Raw genomic sequence first — 22525 nt, 5'->3', positions numbered from 1 at the left:
AGTGTAACTTTATCGTTAAAAAAGTTACAGTTCTTCTTTTTGTGTGTCTCATGTTTGTGTTTCATGTGTGAAATAAATACGCGTTCATATCCTGAAGAAGTTATTCATTTAAACTTAAAAAAATATTATTTTTATTTTCTCCTACAAGCTACAAAAACTGTTATTTACAATAATGTAAATTACAGAGCTCCCTTTGTAGTAAATCTGATTTAGACACAAACGGAGTTGCGTAAAAGACTTCGTCCTTTATAAATGAATCGACTTCATGTTGCGTCACGAATTTAGTGACGCGTAGATTGGTGACGATACAGCTAACGATGTCCATGGATAATCGATACTTCAGAAAACATATTTTGTTATTAATAAAAGGTATAGAAAAAATATTATAGGAATTAAATCGGATAAGGCGCGTGGCGAATGGAATCTGGTAAATTGATTGAACTGTCCAAATGTGTTTCGTATTTCACTAAAAGCTTACGGACTGAGAGGGTATTATTTATTAAAATTAACAACATAATCTTAATTTTTTATTTAACAAATGTATTACTAAAATTTATTCTCATAAACCTGATAAATAAGACATTATTAGTAACAGCTAGAGATCTATGCATTCCATCTTTTTATTCAATCAAAACTTTGAAATAAAATCTCTAGTAACAAAAACGCCAAGTAGGTCGTAATCGTAATACATTAAATAATAAAAAAACAGTCGGTTTGTATCTGTTTCATGATCATTTGTCAATCTAAGTAGGTGATCAGCCTCCTGTGCCTGACACACGCCGTCAACTTTTGGGTTTAAAGCAAGCCGGTTTGTTATGTTAAATGCGCACATAGTCCATTGGTGCACAGCCGAAGATCGAACCTACGACCTTAGGAATGAGAGTCGCACGCTAAAGCCAACATTGCTCCATTAATTAATACGTAATAAAAAAATCGCACTTCCCACGACGCTCTACACCTGACAGTCGACACTCAAACACTTGGCCGTCCAAAGCGGAATCATCGACAAATCTGTAAATGTTGGCAACACTACAATATTAGAAGCGAATCATTGAATCAATTACGAGGAATTACATCATCGAAGGATTGAGTCACGGCCAACCTGTTGCCTTCAAGTTTCGTCCGTGGGTTGGATCCTTTTAGTCATCATATGATGCTAACTACTGACCGCAATAACTTAACCTACTGGCATTTATTGAGATAAATAGTGTGAATTCTCATACGTACGTAATATTACGTCGTATTGAAGATTATCTATGTTGGAAAAAAATTTTGTTGTATAAATTCTTCCTTTGAATTTACAGTCGAATTAGTAAGAGAAAAAAAAATAAAGACTGTTGACGTACCTTACGACATCAACATTAAAAATAACACAAATTCTTATGTGTTATATTTTCAAAGATCATTAAATAGCGGGTCGGTCCCAGTCACGATAATTTTAAAAGTATTTTGGAAATAATAAGTATATGTGTAGATAATTATTTATTTTCAACACACAAATAATTCAAAATTGATAAATAAAATGTTTAAACAAATTTAAAAACTTTGGTCCCTGTGGCAGTGTACCTTTAACGCTGGCAGCATTTCGCTGTATTGCGATACTTATTCGTTGAGCGAGGAAAGCACCAGCTCTGGGGTCACCGTTACTATCTAACATGTTACTTAGAAATGTAGCATAGTGAACGAATTTTTGAAATCAGTGCAGTAATTATTAATTAAAACAAATATACTAAAAGCAATTTACCCATTATATTAGTTTGTATTTATATTTATATTATACATATTATTAATTTCTCACGCTATATTAAACAAATATTTAGATATACGACTATTGATACACTAACTAGTAGGATCAATTAATCAATATTTTCAAGCGAACTTTAGGATAAAAACACTGAGTCAAATACAATCAAATGCCAAGGTCTTCTCTCTACATGCCATCTTAATACCTACCTGATTTGAAAGTAGTATACGGATATAAAGCTTCTAGTAGCTTTTTATTATTTTAAAGAAACCTTATAACCTTCCCATTTGTCCTTTCAGAAGACCGCGTTTTGAACAAAACTCACCGACATCCATTCTGCTAAACGACCTAGGTCTGAATATCCATACTTGCTCCCCTCACTTTGAAATCAATTTTCCTTTAGTTTTTATAATTGTATGTTATGTTTGCCTATAAGTGCTTGTCACATTAAATCTTGTATTTTATTTTTCTTGTACCAATGTATCAGTGTGCTGAGCGTTGGCAAGCTTTTATAAATAAATTAAATACATCGCTTGTTCACGCTTTCAGTCTGTTTTGTTATTATTCTCAAAACTTAGCGATTGAATAGAGTGCAGAGAGCAAAATTGTTGTAAGACATGTTGATTTAAAAGTTAACTAAAACATAAAGTTAATTGAAATTACTATTTCAGAGTTAGAATTAACTTTTGTTTTACCGTGTAACTTTATACACATTTGGTGATGATAGAACAATAGGACCCATCTTCATATACAACAAACTTCAGTGTACGTTTAGTATGTTTATATATTTCTGTCACTGTAGAATAAAAGTTTTGCTTGTTTGTTTACATACACTGGCGGAGAAGGCTGATCAATTACTGTATAAAACGAAAGTATCCATGGGCGGCGGGATTATCACTTAACATAAAAATAAAATAAAATATATTTATTATTCAGAACAAGGCCTCCTGGTAGTTTTGCGAACGGATGGCGTAGTCCTGCTCTTTCGTGAATTTTGTAAACGTTGTTGACATTCATAAGCATGCTCTAAAGCATCTAAATTGAATAAACGTATTTTGATTTTGTTTTGATTTTATGGAACATAAGATATAGGCATCACTTATTCCACGTCATTATATTTGAATCTGTAGGCATCCCTACTCATCGGCAAAGAAGACATAGGGTGTAGGCCGAGAGAAAAAGCCGGCGTAAAAAGCGCTCGGTACTCTTTTAAAATTGCAAATCATTGAACAACACTTATGTTAAAACAAATATCGCAAATTAATTAGAAGTAGCCTGTCTAGCACTCGTCCCAAGCCCTTTTATCAACTTAACTAACTTTATAGTAAGCCTTTTACACAGCTTTTCTTTAATACATTTCTTAAATTTATTGAAAGGCAGAGATAAAAGAGCCTCTGGGATTTTATTAAAGAAGAGAATCCCTTTTCCCAAAAAATAATTACTAACTTTAGATAGTCTAGTACGGGGAAATTGCAGCCTGCGTTTGTTCCGAGTATTAACATTGTGAGAATGTTCTGTTCTAGAAATCAAATTCTATCTATCTAGAATCAATCAAATCAGGTGAGCCTCGTGCCCGTTTGTCACCTGTTCTCAGTTAGCATTTCTAAGTCACCATCTGGTAGTTTGTTCCCAGCCCTGCGATTCTGTAACTCACTTTTCGAACTCACACAGCGGTTTTCGCATCGGCGGTCGCTCTCAAATCAGTCGTGAAGCAGTCATTTTATGATTTGGCATTCTGAAAAGGTGGGAGCTTGTAGTTTATTGTTTATTTTAGTTTATTTATCGAAAACCGCTGTGTGAGTTCGAAAAATGAGTTACAGAATCGCAGGGCAGTCCTGTTTTAATATAAATCTTTAGTCCGTAGACTATTATCAAAGCTTTAGTCCAAGTTTTAAAACGAAGATTGTGTCAGCGCTTTTATAAGCAAAAGGGAATATTATTGTGATGTCGATACTGCCTTCGAGTTGTTCATTAAGATTGATAGGTTATAATTAAAATCGTGCTCATGTGCTAGAAATAATTATACAACGTGTGAATTTGATTATAAATTAATGATAATATGGTTAACATAAATTATAAGGAATTAAATATTATGAAACTATCTGGTTAGTATATTCTTAAAGCCTTGTTGTATGTTCAAAGAAATATAAACGATTTTAAAACAAATAGTGACCGCCACCAGTATAAACTCGAAACAGAACTAATCTAAGCGTACAACCCACCAGGCTCCATAAGAAAAACCACTTCCTATATGCAAATTGTATTAGTTTTTACAACAAACCCCCAAGCGATATTAGAGAATTATCACTGAATAAATTCAAAACTCTCGTTAAACGTAAATGAATCCATAAAGCTATCCATAAACTTGACGATTATTTAATTGATCCTATTCCTCGGGATTGCTTTGCTCCAGTTATTATAAATTGATAGATTTAAAAATAGATTTGATTGAACCAATAAGAAATGTTACCATTAGAATCCTTGATAATATAACCCAAGGGGTGAAATACCAATCAAAAATTCTTAGATCGCGTATGCTGTGGAAACTATTGACAATAGAGCAATGTGATGTAGGTACTACAGTTTTATAGAAGACATCTATATAAACAAATCTAACAATCTTTTTTTAAATTTAGAAGTCCATTTGTGGAGAGCTTATGAATATGATGCTACGACAGAATTAATGCTGGCGAAAACGCAGAGCTGTGGGTCGTGGTGGGGTGCAGCGCTCAGCTAGCACAGGTTATAAAGGTTTGATTTCTGACACACAATGAAACTAGCAATTGACGCATTTTATAATGTTACCCGTTGTGGTTTTATCTGCGTAAGAACGCGTTGTACATACTTGGAATCTTCCCAGAAAGGAATGTTTTTCCCATTTTTGTTACATTTTATATTCTCTTTATTCCTCTCTACGTAACAATTTGAATCAGTAGTACGACATTTTTAGGTCTGGGCCTCAGAATTCTGTATCTGTTTCATGACCATTTGTCAATGTAATAGGCAAGTATGTGATCAGCCTCCTACACCTGACACACGTCGTCGACTTTTTGGGTGTAAGGCAAATTTCCTCACGATGTTTTCCTTCACCGTTCGAGCGAATGTTAAATGCGCACATAGAAAGAAAGTACATTATTAATCGCACGTTGAAGCCACTACGCGAACACTGCTCTTAATTACAATTTAGTACGTATTAATCTCAAAAGAGTTAATTTAATAGTTTCAAAGGCTAGTTGACGTACAAGATGGCGTTGATAGAGATACTATTGTGTCGCCGATAATTGAATCGACGTTAAACCAAATGAAACGCTCATAACGAGGGCATGGGCATAAATTAGCTAATTATATTCAAAAGCATAACATCAATATGCTAGGATTTAATAAAACCTTGTTGAATTTCGAAGAGCTTCGTAAAATTGACGGGGACCTTGACCAGTGCTTAACTAATTATCACCTTTACGGCTTTAGGCTGTTGCGATAAAGTGTTTGTTTAATCAATTTATTCTCTTCAAACAATTCGCTTGTCAAAATATTTTGTATGATATATACGCAATTTAAAAACAACCTCAATAGAAGCCTCTCGAAGGTTGTCAACGAAGATTTTTAATGAAATAACTATTTTCCGTTCAGTATCATTCATGAAAGACTGTAACCAGACATGAAAGACTGTTCCTATCTTAGGAAATTGATTTTTTTAATGTAACAGGGGACGGGAGACTCACCTGATCTTAACTGATATCGTCGCCCATAGATCAAAGGACTCGCAAATGCGTTGCCGGCGTTTTAATCGAATGACAATTTAAACCTATAGAGAGATCTTACAATAACAATTGCGTATACTAGATTTATTTTTATAGAAGAGAGGGCAAACGGGCAGGAGGCTCATCTGATGTTAAGTGATACCATGTCCCTCGCCCATGGACAGTCTCAATGCCAGAGGGCTCGCCAGTGCGTTGCCGGCATTATAATCGAATAATAAACTCAATAGAATATGAATATATTGATAATGATATACCTATCTATAAAGAGATCTTGTAATAACAATTGCTTATACTACATTTTTTTATAGAAGAGGGGGCAAACGGGCAGAAAGCTCCTCTGATGTTAAGTGATACGGCCGCCCATGTACACTCAATCCTAGAAGGTTCGCGAGTTCGTTACCGGCGTGTGACAAAGAAGTGTGTCGATTTCTTGTTTCGTATTATTTAATATATAGTACCTCAAAAAGATTGAGGAGTTCGGATTAATACCTGCAGCTGAGTTACATCATCGGACGTCATTTCACAACTGAGCGTTTTTTAAGGAGCGTTATATGGAACCAGCAGAACTGAAGTATTTCCGTACCAATTCGACTTAGGGTCAAGAAAAGATCGTACCAATTTCTTGCGATCCTACTGGACTTAACAACAGATGAGCCTCGTGCCTCATAAAATAAATTAATACAACCTTTTTCGGTCTGGGCCTCAGATATCTGTATCTGATTCATGATCTTTTGTCAATCTAATAGACAGGTGATCAGTCTCCTACGCCTGACGCACGTCGTTGACTTTTTGGGTTTAAGGGGTCTTCACCGTTTGAGCGAATGTTGAATGCGCACATAGAAAAAAAAGTCCATTGGTGCAGGGGATCGAACCTATGACCTCAGGGATGAGATTCGCACGCTGAAGCCACTATGCCAACACTGCTCCTCCTGCAACCTCGTGCCTCCTGTTCTATAAAAAAAATGTGTGCGTGTACTAGTATACACACGTAAGAAGTGAAACTTCTTTGTGACCTTATTTTTCGAAAAATGATCTACTATTTGCAACTTTACAGAAATTGGTTAAATAAAGTTAAATTAGAAAAAGTTTAACAAAAGGCTTTTATTATCATAGACATGAATACAAATATTACAATTATTTCATTTTACCTTATTACTACAGAATTTCATTAATTGTAATTGATTTATTTCTATCATTTTTATCGTTATTATATATATTTGGTTATTAATGGCTTCGAATCTCTTCGAATCTACCGTGGTAGGGACAAGAAAAAGATGGCGCGTAACGGAAAAATGTGACACGTAATCGAAAAATATGACGGTAATTTTTCCAACGCCGATAAAGAAGTTTCACTTCAAAAACTTACGTAGAAACCACTACATTTTAAAGTTTTTAGATATTTTTCTAATATACTGCATAAGTCATTCAAGGTTATTTATTGGATAAGCACGACCTATTTTAAAACCAATCTAGGGACAGTTTCTTTGTTTCGAAAGCCCATTTGTATACTTCCTGCAGTCGTTTGTCAAATATATTTATGTAATGTCGCCCCATTATCGACCACGTGTATGTTTTCAGTGACCTGACGGTTATAAATGGTGCTAGCAGCGCCCCCTGTCTACGGTAGATTTACAGTTGGGAACAAAGGACATCAATTATTTTGACAAGTAATTTTATGAGTTTCTTTGTACCGTTTTCTTCGTGTGGATCTGTGGAATTTCTGGAGTTATTTGAAACATTTTCACTTTGAAATACGTGTACCAATCTTGGGTCACCGGGGTGCTTTAAATAATAGATTTAAGGTTTACTATATATTAACCACTTGCAATAATAGAATATAAGCGAAATAATGTAATGGTAATTGCTATGTAACGAATGAATGCAATGTAACAGTTGAAGAGAGTTCCTACGTCTGGCTATACTCTCGGGGCGTAACTCCGACGATTTAGGAAATCGCCACGCTTATAAAGAAAGCCTGAGTGAGCGAAATGTACAGCCAGTACAATACAGTTTAGTGAATATTCTTTAATACATAAATCTCTATCTTACATAAATAATAAATATCAAAAAACAATTATACTAAAGGTGAAATACCTACATAATATTTACAAAAAGGAAAAACTAAATACATTTAACTAAGTAATACCTAATTCGGATGTGTTGTGTGATGGCGAAAGTGATGGAGTGTATGTGGGGTGTTCTCATGATGCAGGTGATATTAAACATACTTTCTATAAAATTTGCTATAATATTACAGTCACCTGTTCCGCCTATTATTTCGCTCCTCAGCTCTGAACCAGAACTGGATATATTTGTGATAGGTTTGGGAAGACTGAGATAAATTTAAGTTGTATTGTTGTTGTTTATTTCAGTAGAATTTTTTTAGGAGTTCAATATTATGTTTAATCTATATATAGGTCTTGGACTCAGATTTCTGAATCTGTTTTATGATATTTATATATTTATTGAAACAAGTGCTCACTTTCATTTGTTTTATTATATCTTCCATGGTCACACGAAATTTGATAGAAGCAAAGGGGATGCCGGCAATAGAGTTTTTAGGGGAAAAGGTTCACTCTAGATTTAGATTTTCAGCCACAGATAGGATCAAGAATTTCCTCTGTACTTAAATCTCTTTGGTTCGTAGTCATATATTAAATGTAAAGATTATAACACGAATCTTACCTCATAAGAAAACTGGTTTAATTATAAATCATTCATACATTATCAATGAATTGTCACGATCTCAGGGGCGTGGCATTATCATTGCCATTTAACCACACAATCAATAAATAATAAACCTTCATTAGAAGTCATAGAGTATAAAATTCAAAAGCAAAGTTCATAGTCTAAACAGAAGTCGTATCTCTATTATTCTGTCGCAGATTTTGAGATAAATTGTATGGCGCAGCTTTGTCTTGTCAATGTGTCAAATGACATTTTGCTGATGACATTATGTCATAGATACATAGAAATAACACTAGTGTGGCACCACAAAGAGCTAATTACGCGTCGTTGAAAAGTTTAATGTTGTTAGAAACACTGAATAATATGATGATAACATATGTATAATAATTACCTAGCCAATGTATAGACAAAAATCAAATGGAAGCTATCTATTTATTTATAGATGTTTACCACATCATACTTAATGATATATCTATCTACAGTATATGTTAGAAGCTATTTTCTAAAATTCATTTATTCATGTCGCTAAGTACACATTGGGCGTCTAATAAATAATACTTCATTTATTAAAACCTAAACATAACAGTCCAATATACAGTATTTACAATTCCCTTAACCTAATTTCCTCTGTATTGCGATACTTATTCGTTGAGCGAGGAAAGCACCAGCTCTGGGGTCACCGGTGCTATCTACCAGGCGCCAACTTAAATCTCTTATTAGCGATTGTGCACTTAAACCCCACGGCCCAAGAGTCTCTACTCCAAAGAGAACTAAATCGAAGTTGGAGGAAAGACTCTTATATTTAAGCCGTTTATTATTTTCCACTTATTATTTTCTGATGAGGCTGATCACCTACTTGCCTATTACATTGACAAATGATCATGAAACACATACAGAAATCTGAAGCCCGAAAGAGGTTGTAGCGCCACTGATTCCTAACTTATTCCTAGACACCTTTATTCAGCGACTGGTCAAAAAACAAAGATAACGATCGCTAGAACGCAATTTTAACATCAGTTATCTGTGTCCTAATTAATTCAGAGGCTTACCAGGTTTAGCTGGTGACATTATCTAACTTCTGAAAGAGACATACATTTCCGACGTGAGATTATGATCTTTGATAATATACTAAACAAGGGCACTATGTGTCCAAGGATCAATTGTAATATTGTTTTTGGTCTACGGTCTATCACACATGACAGGTCGTGGTTGACTCTTTGGAACTATTCTCTTGACAACCCTCCAACTGTCATCATCAATGCTTTTCTTGGGTATTAATAGAGTCTTCTTTTTCTTCGTTCTTTTTTAACTTTACAATTGGATCTATTCTATATTTTTATCTCTACAGTAATTTCTGTTATATCGTCAGTCCATCGCTTTTATGTTCGTCCCATTTTTTTTTCTGTCTGACATTCGTGACATAACGTAATATATTTATTTGTAATTGAATAATATTGGGATCCCGGTATGAATATCATTTTGTCAATAAGATCTGTGAGGTACCTATAAGTTTCTGTCCTTTACTATCTACTAGGTAAAACAACAGTAATTATTAAAAAGGTATTTATCTTTAAATACCTATACTAATATTATGTCTAGTTTATGAAGGCAGCACCATAATTTAGTACAGAAATAATATTTTATCTACGAAAAATCAGGCGCCTTACAAAATATTACAAGCAACGCTTATTGGACCGGATATTAACCCCATTCATAAAAACCAAATCAGTGTTATTACAGTTTTGACTAAAATACGTATTACTCTATCCTTGATATCGTATACACCATTTGAGAGAAAGAGACGAATGAATGTGTTAATAGTTTAATTAAACTGGTTTATTTTTACTACTGTCCTGCCCTGGCTTCCATGGTTAACCGTGCCCCGTAAACCTTAAAAATGTCCTAACCTTCCTCACAAATCATTCTCGACATTGGTGAAAACCGCAATAACCATGCAGTAGTTTTTGAGTTTATCGCAAACAGAGATACAGATAGACGCAGCAGAGGACTTGTTTTTATATTATATAAGTTATGTAACTATAGGTATTATCAAGCTCTGCTTTTGTTTAGAACTCAATAATATCTCTCTCATCGTAGCGTTCGTGAGAAAAATTTTCATTTGACCCGTTTTTCTCCGACTTACTTTAAAAATTCGATAAACACGAAAAGGGCCTTAGTAGGGTTATTATGCCTATGGCGCTCACAAATAACGTGGCTTTCTATGGTAAAAGGTTATGGGATAATAGATACAAAGATTATCCCCTATAACCTCATTAGCGTAGACTAGCGGCTTGTCCCCGCCGAATATTTATTTCTTAAAATATTTAAAAAATCGATCGATTAAGTTACAAATATTTTCTCTTTATGATATAGTATCATAGAGAGGAAATATTTCTACGAATTGTTTGAACGTTATATATAAATATATATAGTGAGTATCTAGAGTACGTGAACGACAAAAAATATTTTAAAGAAAACTGTTTGTACTGATTAAACAAAAGCTACGCGCGGAGTTAAGCTTTGACTCTTGCATGGGAAAAGAATAAAAATGTCCATAATATGAAACGTTATTCTTCATAATATGATGTGGTTACTAATAATATGCAGTGAAGACTTAGATCGAACCATGACTCTCATTGTCACTCTCATGATTTAGCTTTTGGCAAACGGGAGTTTTTTTCCACCAAAAATACTAAACTATACCATTAAAACGATGTTAGGATTTTTGCACATAATAATGGAACTAAGAATTTATGAAAACGACTCACAGAACCTATAAAACACAAATAGCTAATGAATGTTTTGCCCTTATTATTCTCGGTCCGTTCCGAAAATAAATTATCGTCACAAAACATTATTTAACTATAATTATTAACATAATATGTTTTGACCTTCAACAAGGGCTAAATTGTCAAAAATAAATTTGGCCTAAGGTATATAAAGTCAAACAACATTAATTAATTATACATTCACTAATGATTATAAAAATAGAGATCATCAATCTAACGAACCAAAATACATAATACTTAATTTAAATCTTGGCTTTTTTACATATTCTCCACATCTAGGACTCCCAAGAGCCCCGAACAACCGCTAGTAAACTTAGATCACTATCACTTTTCTGATATTATATCATTAAAATAATTTCCTATTTGATTCTGTATCAGTCAAGTTATCAAAAGTTTCGTTAGACGTTAATCGCGAATTGAATTGACTTCGGTATGTAATCCATCAATGAAGTCTTGACCAATGAGCGAATAGAGTTGCGTCAGAATGCCCGCATTCAATTGGTGAATTATGATGACAAAGTTATTTTAAGACCGAGCGAGAATGCGCGCGCCGGTGTCGTACATGTGTTGATTGTGTACATGTTCAGTTCCATGTGTGCGTGTGTTGTCGAGGCGCGCTCTCTGTTTATCGCGCGGTACTGTGCCCGGCGAGCGCCTCGCACTCACGTGCGTTTCGCGATTTCAGTTTTCCGGCGGCTGTCGATTTATATTAATGTTTCATGGTGTTTTCCTTCAGTTTATTGGTGCTAATTCGTGCCGGGCGATAAGAAAACAGAGTTTTGTGAGCACGCGTTTCGTTGGAGCGGCTCGTAAAAATTATTAGTGTTTTCGACGGATGCGATGAATAAAATTTGCAAATCAAGTCTGTGTGGAAAGAAGATTCGTGATAGCTATGTTTTGATCGGTCGTTGTGGTGTGCCGGGTATTGACGCGATTCGGCTCGCGTTGCTCCTGACATCGAGATTTCGGTGCTTTGGACTTCAGCTGAGGACGTAGGCTGTTGAATGTGATCCATTTGTCGGACTCGCAGGCTGTGCTGTGCGCATATTAAGGTATGACCTTGACAAAACACATGTAATGCCGTTTGGTTGCGATGCTTATCTTTAAACATTTCCTTTACAATTGGTTAGTTTTTCATTACCTCTATGAGTTTTTTCGACTTTATTTTTTATAAGATTCTAATTAGAATTACAAAAAACGAAGGTTCACTTGTTTAGCATAATATAATATGTATAAGACAGATCCTACTTACGTAATATTTTGGTTTATATACTAATTCCAATCCTTACACATTGTCTCGTATAAAACGAAACGAAACTTACGATAATATTACAAGAGCATACTCGCCATATTATCAACATAATCATTGCACACTGCACTTGGCAGTGTCCACTCCTTATCAAATCACCTTAGAATTGTTTATTCTTCACCACTAGATGACACTAACGATGCATTTTATCATCTCATCCATCACGGTTGAAATCTAATACGCTCCTAATTACTATTCTAATGATGTGGACAATTAGCTCTACGCTTCTTCAAGAATCTTTTGTGTCCAGCGACAATAAGCGTGAGGAAAAATGTTTGTAGAGTTATTACAACTTTATTCCAGACATTCTAGAAATTTCATAGACCAAGATATTTCCTTGTCGCGTGAGGAACATTATTTTAAATTGAAGAAATTATTACTGTCTCTTACATAATAGAACTTTAAAACATATTAGGTCGTGCTAAACTATGTTGTATGTAAATTATACATATATTACAACTATAAAGTAAGCATACACTATGTTAAACACTATTACATATTCATTATTTCCCGAAAACATCGCGCGTATTACAAAAGTAAAAATCTACAATGGATTCCTTTCTGTGACTCTACCCTCGTCTTAATTACAAAGTAACTGTGTCCTGACTTTTAGCAATACAATAATGCTGTAACTGTTTCATAACGATTTTTCCAAAGGGGAATTTATTACAGTAGGTTACAAGATGTGAATAATGTAATGACTCAATTTAACTCACATCCTGAATATTCATTATCGTGTATTATGCAACAAATCAAAATACTGTTTTTATTATGAAACCCTAATCTCGCTTCGGCTTGCTCTTATGTGTAATAACTTCTTACGTTAGTATTGTCTTTTAAAATATTTAATCAAACTTAAATTTATAAGAAGTTCATTTGATATCAATACTACTTGGGATATGGGACTACAGAAACTTGGGAATTTTAATGTGGATTACTGACATCGATAAGCGATTTATTATGACGCCAAATGTATGACATATTCTTGAGCTTTTATTAACTTCATGTGTGATTAATAAAAGCTAAATAAATACTTAATTTGAGCTACGCTTATAACCATATTACTTAATAAATATTTGTAAAAGCACAATGTTTGCTAGTTTTATCTTAAATTGCGAAAGTATACAAAAGCTCGGTCAAAATATACCACCATTTTGTATTTCATAATCGTCACTTCATGAATAAACGCCTACACATGTTTTTATTCGACCCCGAAATAATTGTTTTAACACTACAGTGTTTGTCCTCGTATGGCTTACAAAGGTTTCTACACAAGTTTAAAAAAATGTGATTTATTATGCATATATTTGATAGAAAGTTATCTAGTACCAGTGGCGTAACAATAGGGTGGCAGGGCTGGCAAAATGCCACGGACTCCCGACCCAATGGGGCCCCTGCCCAAGAGATATTATGTTTTATGGATGAATGTGAAGTCTCCAACACGCATTGGGCTAGCGTGGGGACTACAGACCATTCCCTCTCGCCTAAGAGAGGAGGCCTATGGTCATTAGTGGGACATATACAACGTGTAATTGAGTACTCTGAATATCTCAAATTTAATAAAATTAAACTGAGTAGGGACCAATTGTACTGATAGGGCCCCATCGAAAGAATTGCTACAAAAGAAGATTTGCCACGGGCCCCAGATGGTATAGTTACGCCACTGTCTAGTAGGTACCCTTGGCAGTATTTCGCTGTATTTGCCAGCTCTGAGTTCCCCGGTACTTCCCTGGTGCCTGCTTATAACTAACTGGCGCATTGTTAATGAACTAAGTCTTTTTGTGTATTTTACGTTTATTAACCGTGAACATAACATTTGTCTTACAGGACCTTCGTGTTACGTTAATTTAATTATTTATTTATTTGATCAACGGTATTCCTACAGCTTTTCTTAAACTATATTCAAACAATTAAACTGTACATAATAGCCAAAACGGAATACACATTTAAACATACACAAAGCACAATTTCACCTATACAAATACAAAAAATACAAAAAATATACAAAGATTATATGTATTTATTATAAATTCTAAGTTCTAAAATGCGCTGGAAATAGACCATATAATGACCGAACATAACATGAACTTATAGGTACCTTAGGTATAATAACACAGCTAGGAACATAATATATATACATATATAAAACATACATTAACATTTCTTAACCATATGCCATATTAGTCTAGTCGACAAGTTGAAAATGGAACAAAATAGAGATACTACTCTTAAAATTATGTGCGATAGCTCATTGGATCCGGAATGACGTCTAGAAAAATGTGCTAAAAGCGTGTATTAGCACATAAAAAATTGCAAAAGTTATAGACCATTAAAGATGAAAAAATAATGGCATTTAGTTTTTTGCCAATATTTAATAAACTATTAATATTTAAGAAATTTCAAATAAAGATTCTGAAAGAGGAGGAAATTTCTAATAAAAAACTCCTGACTCCCAGAACTCTATCTCCATTATTTATAATGTTAATTTAACGCTGAAAATAGGTCTGCGGTTGACATTTTTAGGATTCGCGCGTGGCGTCAAAAGCGACTACGGCACATTAATTAATTTATTTAAGGTATTGAATATTTTTTTTTAAATTTGAAAAAAATATGGTGTGTTCTGAACACTATAATCAATTTATTCCCGTTGAAAATTTTACTTAAAGTTAATTTTTCAACAAGTTAAATAATTGTTAACTAACGAAATTTTCTCGAACGACCGTCTTAATTGTAAGTGAAAAAAAATGTTTAAATAATGGTCGTAAAAATATTTCGCTTCGTAGAGCCTTTCTTACATACATACTTAACAAGATCGTGCCATAAAAGTTAAAAAAATATTTATACTTTGTTTATAACAATTTTTTTACTTAAACAAAAAACTAAAAATCCATGTAATGATGTTAAAAAAAATTTTTTTTTTCTAAATCATCATATAATCGTTTTTTTATTAATACAAGATATTTATTGATTTGCAAAAAAAAAAATTCCCGCCATTTGTTGATAAATTTTTTTTAAACAAATTGATTAAATCAATATTTTTTAAAAAAAATTTAACACAACTTTATTACATTAAAAATTTTATGATTTTTAAAAAAAAAATTTTTCCTTAATAACAATTTTTAATTGTTTATTATCGTTTTTTTTAATTTTCTATTGTTGAAATAATTAGTTAAGAAATTTTTTTTTTCCTAAAAATCATAATTGACAGTCTTCTATAAAGTAACAGAAAAAATTTTTTTTTTAATCAACAATTCTATTGTTTATTAACTTACCAATTTGTTATAAACAAATATTCAACTTTTGTTTATTTTTTTTATAAAACTTCTAAAATTAACAAAAACAACCATATATAACAAAGTATAGAAAAAATTTTTTTGTAAATTTTTTGATTATCATGAATATTACTTTTATTAAAAATTAAAAAAAAATTTTTTCTATACTTTGTTATATATGGTTGTTTTTGTTAATTTTAGAAGTTTTAGAAAAAAAATAAACAAAAGTTGAATATTTGTTTATAACAAATTGGTTAGTTAATAAACAATAGAATTGTTGATTAAAAAAAAATTTTTTTCTGTTACTTTATAGAAGACTGTCAATTATGATTTTTAGGAAAAAAAAAATTTCTTAACTAATTATTTCAACAATAGAAAATTAAAAAAAACGATAATAAACAATTAAAAATTGTTATTAAGGAAAAATTTTTTTTTTAAAAATCATAAAATTTTTAATGTAATAAAGTTGTGTTAAATTTTTTTTAAAAAATATTGATTTAATCAATTTGTTTAAAAAAAATTTATCAACAAATGGCGGGAATTTTTTTTTTTGCAAATCAATAAATATCTTGTATTAATAAAAAAACGATTATATGATGATTTAGAAAAAAAAAATTTTTTTTTAACATCATTACATGGATTTTTAAGTTTTTGTTTAAGTAAAAAAATTGTTATAAACAAAGTATAAATATTTTTTTAACTTTTATGGCACGATCTTGTTAAGTATGTATGTAAGAAAGGCTCTACGAAGCGAAATATTTTTACGACCATTATTTAAACATTTTTTTTTCACTTACAATTAAGACGGTCGTTCGAGAAAATTTCGTTAGTTAACAATTATTTAACTTGTTGAAAAATTAACTTTAAGTAAAATTTTCAACGGGAATAAATTGATTATAGTGTTCAGAACACACCATATTTTTTTCAAATTTAAAAAAAAATATTCAATACCTTAAATAAATTAATTAATGTGCCGTAGTCGCTTTTGACGCCACGCGCGAATCCTAAAAATGTCAACCGCAGACCTATTTTCAGCGTTAAATTAACATTATAAATAATGGAGATAGAGTTCTGGGAGTCAGGAGTTTTTTATTAGAAATTTCCTCCTCTTTCAGAATCTTTATTTGAAATTTCTTAAATATTAATAGTTTATTAAATATTGGCAAAAAACTAAATGCCATTATTTTTTCATCTTTAATGGTCTATAACTTTTGCAATTTTTTATGTGCTAATACACGCTTTTAGCACATTTTTCTAGACGTCATTCCGGATCCAATGAGCTATCGCACATAATTTTAAGAGTAGTATCTCTATTTTGTTCCATTTTCAACTTGTCGACTAGACTATATGATTGAGCAGGATAGGAATCCCGCTCAATCGTGACTTTTGTAATTCTTGTATTTCTTATTCTTTTGTATTGCATCGCAACTCATGAGATTAGCTTTTTAGTTTATTTTTTTTTATTAGTTAGATTAAGGTCGGTTATTCTATAATTTTTTTTATAAGATTTGGTTATTCACTTTTTGCACTTGCCCATCATATTTCATTTTTTTTCCTTACTAGGATTGCCTGGAAGTGATCGCTGTAAGTGATAAGTTCGCCCGTTGCATCCTTAAATTTTTTATGTATTATGTAATTTGTTTTTCTATAAATGTAACGAAGTATAAAGGCCGGCATCGCACTCGCGAGCCCTCTGGCATTGAGAGTGTCCATGGGCAGCGGTATCACTTAACATCAGGTGAGCCTCCTGCCCGTTTGCCCCCTGCCCTGCGATTCTGTAACTCACTTCACGAACTGGTGAAGGTGGGAGCTTGTACTTTATTGTTTATCAGAATGCCAAATCATAAAATGACTGCTTCACGACTGATTTGAGAGCGACCGCCGATGCGAAAACCGCTGTGTGAGTTCGTGAAGTGAGTTACAGAATCGCAGGGCTGTTCTATAAAAAAAGTGTAAATGAATAAATAAATAAAATATAGCGACGTTTCGAGAAAGAGCAAGTAAAAAATAAATATAAATTTATCAGAATATTAAGTATCGTCCAGTTAACCTTTTGAACTTTAATATCAAGCATTTCAAATTATCGTCAATTCTTAACATAATTTTATCCGCATAATATGAATTGTATATCTTAGATGAAGGGACTTTAAAGGTACCATTACGAAAGACGCATAAAATGTAAATAAAACCTGTAGTAAAAGAAACACAGTCAACATAATATGAAAATACTTGTTATTTTTGCGATTTCGTCTTATGCGTTGCCGATATTCTCCAAGCGAAGGTTGAATCTTACGAACTTGGAGCTTGCGTAATTTTACGGTAAATAATTTGTTGTTAAAACAATATTTTACTAAGAGCTGGAATGCATAAAGTTCCTTTTAATCTTCTTCTTTTGGTGCCTCTCCGTTACTGGAGTGTGACCGTGTCTTGACCTGTACCAGACGCAACAAGTCTCCAGCAGTTGCAATACCCGTCCAATCCCTAACGTTGTGACGCCATGATTTATTACTTCTACCAAAACTCGGTTTGCACTGGATTATAATTAATTAATTGGTAGCGGTCATGGCGCAACACAAAGCCCAGGTACGCAACTATTCGTTGTTTAAACCTTTTAATACGTGAATGTTATTCGGGTAAATTGTACGCGGTTTTATTTTTTATTTATTTATAAAAACACTCATGCCCTAACAGGCGACCCTAAATTGACAAGAGTGAACAATAAGTGACTAAAAATTTATGAAACAAACATACGAAATTAATTAGGAAAAACATAATTACGTAATACTACTAGGCACTAACAAATAATAGGACTTTTGCCAGTTCACTCAACGGACAATGAAAAAGGTCCGTTAACCTATGTAAATCGTTAACTAAATTAATACACCGAATCATATGAGCCCTTTTCAGAAGGTTAGTACTAGCTGTATGAAGTAACGGGGACGATGTCGCTTTCTGACGTACCCATCAGGTACATAGAAGCTAAGGTACTGAAGTACTGCCGAATTACTGTCCTTGCCATGTAACAATTTCATGAAGTACATCACAAGCGCGAATTCTCAGCGTACTCTTAGCTCGTTGTAGCCCACAGAATCAAGAAAAATTAAGGTCGCATACATGAGTGGGTAAAAAGGGTACATCCTAAGATAGATGTAATGTTTTAATGGATGTCAATATAATTGTCTAATTAGTGGTATTTATTAAAGTTCGTCTATATTAGTAGTTAGGTAGTAAAGAGTGCTAAGCTAAAAGCTAAGTAGACTGGCTGACGGACAAAATTCCACTAATCGAACGTACAGACTCACCGACTCTACGCACACATGTGCCAAGTTCACACATATGTTAATTGTGTTTATTATAACCCACCCACACGTTAACATTTAAACTGTTGATTAGAAACTAACGTAAACTGTTGTGTGACATTCTTTAAATCAAACAAAGTAACATTTTCCGTAATCTATGGCCAGTGTTAGCCTATAACACACACACACACACACACAATAAAGGGATATATCGTCAATACATAGATCGAGGTAGCCTGCAACACATTATATTACACTGTTAGAGGTAGCAGATTTCTCACGAACTCTAGTAGTGTTGTATGGACATCCAAGGCAGAGAGGAAGCTTCGGTGCGTCGCCGGCCTTCCAATGGAGAACCAACTCAGAAGTTGGTTAGCCTTTTTAGGCTCTACAAAATATTTTAATATCTGGTATCTTTTGTTAGAATTATTTTTTCTAGCGTAACAATCATTTATAATAAACAATGTATCCACATAATACACGTACGTGTTTTAGTAAAAACTTTTTACCTTTTTTATAGTAACTGTTATCTGTGCCATGTTTATTTAAAAGTGGAGTGTATAACTAATTCATTAACGACCGCTGCAACCTTTTTAGGTCTAGGCCTCAGATTTATATATCATGATCGAACTAATAGGTGATCAGCCTCCTCACGCCGCCGACTTATTGTGTCTAAGGCGAGTCGGTTTCCCCACGATGTTTCCTTCACCGTTCGAATGTCGGGGATCGAACCTATGACCTCAGAGATGAGAGTTGCGCTGAAGCCACTAGGCCAACACTGCTTATAGTGTATAACTAGTTCTAAGAAAACCAAATTTGTCTATGAAGGAAATAAGTAAACCGTTCACACTTCAGAGATTCTCAAAAGAACAAAAACCTTCGCACATTTAGTTCGTGAGAATTATAAGAACAAACTTTAGTTATAACACTTAATCACTTCCTACATTTCAAAGGGCGGAAGTAGTGTGTTTGAAATAATAAATTAATACTCTTCTGTGATTTGTTGTGATGCCCTTCGTATGAGGCCGATTTGTGTATTACGAAACATGATGACATTAACGAATTGAACAGTATTTTCTTAAGAGATATTTATTTGTTCAAATCGAGTGGGTATCGAAGGACGCCTGTCAATTGCCTTTGTGTCAACCAATTACCCAATGACATGGAGAGCTCTACCACGTTTGACGTGACGAAAAAGTTCTTGTTCACGCAGAACTGGGATTTTAAAAGAATTATTTTAACATACACCCAAAAGAGGTTTTTAAATCCGTATTTTTTAATTTTTTTATTAACTGCTACAAGCAAAAACACAGTTTTTTTTTCAATTACACTATTTATTCTACAAATTACGTAGTTATGCTATCGTAAATAAATTAATCTATGGTTTTTGAATAATAATTCTAAAATGACTATTTGCACATTTCGTTTCAATAATATTATATCAGAAATTATTACATTTATTGTACATACAAATATTGTAGAAAAAAACGCGTTTAATTATTATTTATTTTGAATTAAATATAGAGGTTTAATATGAGATCACATTAGTCTAGAACAATATGGTCTATGGTAATGAAACTAAACTAATAATTACAATTGAGTCTTAACCTATGCTGTACAATAATTCTAAAAATAATAATAAATAAAATCTATAACTTAGGCATTTTCGATTAAGTATTTGTTGTGCATTTAATTCGATGTAACCCATACAAATACATAAACATCTTCTATGTACATAGACGGTAACATTTGTATTTTAATAGCTTGTCATATGGCAGATGTTTTACAGTCTTTTGTTTGTGATAATGCTAATCGTTTGACAGAACACTCAATTCTCAAGGAAAAGTTTTTATGAGATGGAAAATCCTTTAATTGACAGTATGTACTTATAAAGAATAGAATTTATATATTATAGTGTATTTTCGAGTTAATTTGATTCTATAGAAGCTAGGTATATGTTTTGGCATGAGTCTGAGGGTACAAACTTATGTCAACTCTCAGCCACACTCTAATACAGAGTTTATACGCACACACACCCATTCCCACATCAAACAATCACGCATACATATACTTGTTTAAGGTATTATACGACTTTTGTTTGATTAGACTAACTTTTCTAAAAAAAAATAATGCGTGGAGTCCATTCGCGCGGATGAAGTGAAACTTTGTAATGTGGAAATGAAAATAGGAAGGGGTAAAATAAAATTTTTAGGGAAATCATATTGTTTTAAGACGCATTAGTGCTTTCATAGCCCCTTCATGGTAGCATTAAACGTTTAACGCAACTTTGTTGGAAGTCGCATTAGAAGTTTCACTTTAAATATGTACCACGGTATAACTATAATCTAGTTACCCACGACACAGGGGTTCCCTGGTTTGGGCAGCGTTAGATCAATTTTGCCACAACCATATTATGTTATGAATAAAGCTCATGGTTATTTCGTATGAAATGTTTTATTTTTTAAGGCATGCAAAGTTGGATAAGACAGGTTTTAAAGTATCACAGATTTTATAGTGAGCTTGGAAATGTTTAAGAATTAATGTCATGTAGTTTATTTAACTGACTTAAAACCGAATAATTCAATACGATGTGTAATTTTTTCATAATTTATGATAGAGACAATCAAATTCACGGTTATGACAACACTTGTCACGCATCGTTTTATTAATAATTTATACGAAAGTGTGTACCGCAGACATTTCTGCGTATTACAATTTTCTTTATAGCAAGTAGGCGACCTTGCCTGACATTCCAGTTTCTTTATCATCCAAAGTACTGCGTAGAAAAAGTCCATCCAGGGTTGAGGGATGACCAGGACAGCATAAATGAAGTCCTAAATATATAGTTCCGTACGCTATGTAAATATGTCAACACCGAATGTAAACATACAATGTTTGACGGACATAGATTATATTAAATCTGTGTTTGTGTAAACCAGTGCCAAAATACAATATTTCAGTCGTAAAGCCAGCCTTGACTGATTCGAAGTTTACTTTTAGTTTACGAAATATAATGAATAAAGTGTTTAATTGTTATTGGTGGAAAACATGGCGGTCGCGTGTCTGTGATTGGACTAGAGAGGCTGACCAATCACATTCAAGCGAATGGCTTGAATATGGCGAAAGCGACGGCTTTTGGCAGTCGCTGCTTACGTACGTATGTTAAGAAACTCTTAGTTTAGATATCTGTCAAAAAGGGCACACAATGTATGAAAATAATTATCGAACTGCATAGATTAACAGACATTTTTAATTGTCCGTTGAGTGAACTGACGAAAGGTCTTTTGTAAATATTTTAATATATTACTGTTTAATGTTGTGTTGTTTTTGAAGTTATACTTCTTTTGGCGCGTTAGGGAAAAATTATGAGAGTAAATTTTTACGATGCGTGCACAAACCGTCACAAAAAACCGACACCCTGAAATTAGTAATAGTCATTATTTTAGTTTTTTTTATGTAGTAATTTTTTTTCTATTGTTACTTGTTAGTGTCGTTTTTCTACAAAGGCGAATGATACAATTTTTATCTTGTTACGCCAAAGAAGTATAACTTCTAACGTTTGTACATAAGTACACACACGTTTTTTCTGTATTGTGTTGTTTTGTGATATAAATATCAAATATTTACCGCATTGGAGTAATCTGAGATATCAGCTTTTTTTAG

The 22525-nt window shown here is 33.0% G+C and overlaps 1 protein-coding gene across 1 annotated transcript in view; it reads left to right on the top strand.

Annotated features, from left to right (window-relative positions):
* Positions 1–11595: 11595 nt before the first annotated feature.
* LOC125057195 (activating transcription factor 3) overlaps positions 11596–22525 on the top strand; it is a 73449-nt gene continuing 62519 nt past the window's right edge. Inside the window, exon 1 of the mRNA XM_047660715.1 lies at positions 11596–12034. The gene's annotated coding sequence lies outside the window, so the exon portion shown is untranslated. The remainder of the gene's footprint in view (positions 12035–22525) is intronic.

Source organism: Pieris napi, chromosome 16 (genome assembly GCF_905475465.1).
Source record: "Pieris napi chromosome 16, ilPieNapi1.2, whole genome shotgun sequence".
NCBI lineage: Eukaryota > Metazoa > Arthropoda > Insecta > Lepidoptera > Pieridae > Pieris > Pieris napi.
Note: the sequence above shows the minus strand (reverse complement) of the source record. Positions and strands in the feature narration are given on the sequence as shown.